Source organism: Hibiscus syriacus, unplaced genomic scaffold (genome assembly GCF_006381635.1).
Source record: "Hibiscus syriacus cultivar Baekdansim isolate YM2019G1 unplaced genomic scaffold, ASM638163v2 tig00110328_pilon, whole genome shotgun sequence".
In the NCBI taxonomy this organism is placed as follows: domain Eukaryota; kingdom Viridiplantae; phylum Streptophyta; class Magnoliopsida; order Malvales; family Malvaceae; genus Hibiscus; species Hibiscus syriacus.
Genome location: NW_024062685.1, coordinates 4,811,007 through 4,815,581, shown reverse-complemented (window position 1 = coordinate 4,815,581; position 4,575 = coordinate 4,811,007).

The following is a 4,575-nucleotide window of genomic DNA, read 5'->3' as shown; positions in this document are numbered from 1 at the left end:
AGAAATGCAACAAATGACAACTAAAAATCCCGATAATTGAGGGCTACAACTTGTAATAATAACAAAAATAATAAGTCTGAAATACTTCCGAGTACCACCCAAATCATAAGTCTGAAATGCTTCTGATGCTCATCAAAATCCAAAGCTCATATGGTGCCAAGCAAAAGGAAATCAAAATCCAAATCTCATATGGTGCCAAGCAAAAGGAAATCAAAATCTACAACTTGAGTTTGAACATTTCTATGATCTGTTCAGTTGTTATCATGTTGAGATTTTCTCTTGTGTTTGATTGCTTGGATAGTTGTTCTCTTGCTTCTTCAAATGTCCTTAGCTTGTATTTATAGCTTGGAATGTGTTTGATGTTGTATATACCTTGATGTTGTATGTTGCGATTAACGCGAAAGTCAAATTCACAACGCGAAATAAGCGTTGCGATAGCCAAATTCACAACGCGAAAGTCAAATTTGCAAACCGAAAATCGCGTTGCGAATTTGACTTTCGCGTTGCGAATTTGTACCTTCAACATGTCTTTTTTGCCTTCAAACATAATGCATATTGAATTTTTTAGAAACAACAAATCAACTTTTATAAATCAATTAAACAAGCAAAAAAATAATTCTTATTTACACATCAAATTAAACAAATCAACTTTTATAAATCAATTAATCAAAAAATAAATCTTATTTCCTCATCAATTAAACAAATCAACTTTCAATGTAAAATTCAATTAAACAAAGCAAAAAAAGTGTACCCCAAACTGTTATTTATTCACAAATACATCAATTTCACGCAGCTCACTTCAGGATTAACCTGCAGAAACCAAACATTTGCTCAAACAACACTTTCTACACATCTAAAACCAACAAACAACAAATTATTGAATTCTAGGTACTTAACCAAATATTTTCAAACCAATTAAAGAGTATATATGTTAACAACACTTGCTCAAACGTACCAATTGTTTATGTACACTTTCAGCACGCGGATGCAGGTAGGCAGCGTTTGACATATATCGATCTGGCCATATAATGCCGAAACCACAAGCCTACTGCACCTCTATCTCTATCTGTGGGAGGTAGATACTGTTTACTTCCTGTCGTCAAACGTTCCAAGCACAAGCATACGAGAGGACCACAATCCCATCTGGCTCCCTGCGTTTGTTGTGGCGCAGTCTTATCTTTGATCATTATAATTTTGAACTTCTTTGGCTTCTTATTTCCAGAATTTGTCCAATAATTAATCGCATCCAAGTATTTACCCAAATGATCGCTCCATCCCTTTGTAATAATATCTCTCAAATCAGACAATGGTATGTAATTCAACATGCTGTCATATACCATTATCTTCAGGGATGGGAGCTGAAGCTCGACGAGAAGCCAATGACGACGTTCCAAAATAGGGATAAACACCTGCAATCATAAATAATTGCGCACATCAAATAAAATTTATGAAAACCTTTAAAATATTCAAAAAATAAATACTAACCTTATTGACCTCCCACCACGCAGGATAAAGTTTAGCTTTTCCATTACCCAACGTATATGAAACATCTCTCTGATCCTTCAAGTGAGCTGCGTGAAAAGACGTCGGTATAATAGTCCATCGAGTATTTTTTTCCCTCAATTTCCTTATTATTAGAAGACGTGACACCCATGCATCAATATGTTGTTTTATAAAAAAATAAATATATTAGTGAATTTATTAATAATTTTTAAAAAAATTAATCAAAATGCAATATAATAAGAATATAAGACTTATCACCCCTTCGAGATAGCCATTTTCAACCCCTAATAAAATACCCCACCAAGACCGATCAAGAAACAAATGAATAGCATCGTCGATTTGGCATAGGTCAGAATAACACCCCTTACTCCGCCCATGTAGATAAAAATCAACTGCGGTCTTAGCCCAAAGGGTATTATCCATAATTGTGTCCGGTAGTGTTTCCCTCTCCTGCTGAGGAATGATACTGGCCGGTAACACATACGAAAGTCAAATCGCATCCATCATATCGGGCACGGGAGGGGGTTTATCAATATGTCGACATATGACGCCATGTGAGTCGGGCTCTTGAACGGTGGGTGAGACCTCTTGAACGGTAGGAGGGGCTTCTTCGATGATGAGAGGGGCCTCTTGAACGATAGGAGGTGCCTCTTGAATGATGATAAGTGCATCGAGCTTATTCTTACGGAGTCTTGGCACTAATGGGGTGAACGGAGACGTAATGGCACGTGCATGATGTCTGATGCGTGAACCTCGTCGTGCAAGAAAAACCCGACGTAAAACATCTAGCTTATCAGGCCGCTGAAAATAAATTAATACATAAATCAGTAAATAAATAAATAAATAATGCCGAAAAAAGGTTATTTGCATTTTTAGTATAGTATTAATCAAATTTACCTCATTGCGTAGAGTATGAACCTCATTCTGCAACAATGAAATAATCTCGCGTAGAGCGGCAATCTCATCACGTAAAGTAGATACCTCACCGCGTAGCGCACCATTGTCATCACGTAAAAAATCCACCTCACCATGTAAAGATTGAACCTCATCACGCCATGCACCATTATCTTCACGTAAAGTACTGACCTCATGACGCAAAACACCGACCTCATCACGTAATTCCCCTAACTCATCCCGTGGAGGTGGAGAACAGGGAGATAAATGTCGTGGCCTCTTTATCGGTCGCCTATCATGAGGTGATGGTAGAGAAGAGGCTCGATGATGTGATGGAATAGGTGATGGTGGAGGTGGAGAAGAGGCTCGATCAAGTGATGGCTCCGGGTGTCGAGCTGTAGAATCGGCCCGATCAGGTGATGGCTCTCGAGGTGGGGGGTGCTCATCATCCATCCTATCAAAAAATCGCTTACTAGCTTGCCACCAATCAGTGGCAAGCTCAGCCTCTGTGGGTGTCAGTCTCTGTAATGGATAGTTGGCCTCCTAACAATATAAAAGCTCAAACAAAGTTAAACTTGTACTAGTAATAACTTGTTTATATATGGTATTATTTGTGTGTTAACTTACATCATTCATCGCTGTATATGGGAGTAACTCTTCTCAATCCAACATGCGGATCCTCTTCCAGGTAATAGCCCTAGGAATATCATTTGATATTTTTATTGCATATGTTCGCATGCTGGGGAAAGCCTCAAATATCCAAATCTACAAACAATATAATACACAAACATTAATAATTGTTAAATAATTAATTATAATTTTGGAAACATTATATAGAAATTCTTACCTTAAAGGCCCAAGTAAAGCCTGTCAAAGTGTATTTAGAAGCATCGCCCCACAAACTTTTTCGGTCCTCAAAGGTAGACGACAACTTCTTCCAGGTAGCTTTTCATAGATATGAACCCCACGGAAACAGGTTTCATGCATTTAGGTCCTCGGAGATAGGTTGTCTGCCCTCTTTGCCTAAAAATCTGGCATGCAAAAGTAATAAATGGCATACTCGGACAACATCAAGGTCATCCATCAGAGTAAAACCATCTTTATCAAATAATCTCTTCAATTCGTCGACGTGTAAACTCGGCTTCGACTTTTCCAGCTCAGGAAAAACCCGAGATAACCATGATGGGCAGGCGATATGACTAGTGTATCGACGTACATCATCGTGTCCAAAACGTAGACCAGTGATTAAGCAAAACTCCTCCCACCCAAAATAAGTATGTGCCGGAGGAAAATGAAACCATATCTCCTCATCACCACGTTGTATCCCCTCGGGTAGATCGTTAGTCATGGTCTGAAGAAACAAATATGTCAACATAGCATCTCCATCCGTATGTTGCACTTTCAGCCATGGCCCAAAGCAAGTATCCTCAAACAATTTTCTTTTTAGAGGTGTAAGCGTCGATGCAATTTTAGTTCCTAGGCTTAATTTATTCCTTAAGGTCAATGCAACCGAAAAAAATTTCTACAAAAACAATAAACATACAGTTAGATATACCAAAAACTACAAATTATACACTATAAACAGACATGATATTAAACAGTGAAAACAAAGCCAAATATGTTTCAAACTAGCACGGTATTCACCCAAGTCACTATTCCATCATAGTTCACAAAATACATCAGATAACATTCCAGAAGTAACCACTTATATAAACATTTAATAGGACAACATATAGGTTTAGTGCAGGTTTAAGGACAACATAAAGAGTAGTAGTTTATTCTGGAAACTTAAATTAGCAACACTGTGAAGTTAGTATTTGTCTTTGTTTTTTGGTTGAAGTAATGCAATTCATTCAAGTTTCAATTTGCAGAATAAAAGAAGTTTATGAAACTTAAATTCGCAACGCGAAAATGAAAATCGCAACGCGAAACTAAAATCGCGTTGCGAATTTGGTGTTGCGATTAGGGTTTCTTCAACAAAAAGACAAAACAAAGACAAATACTAACTTCACAGGGTTAAAGACTAAACAGTTTAGCAGTATTGGCAGCAACCGAATGAATTTACTAAGCAATCTCAGTGAAATGGTTAATCTATATATATTGAAATTACCAGTAAATTTATCATCAATATAAGAAAAATATAATAATAATACAAAAATTTCAAAATAAAAATAAGAG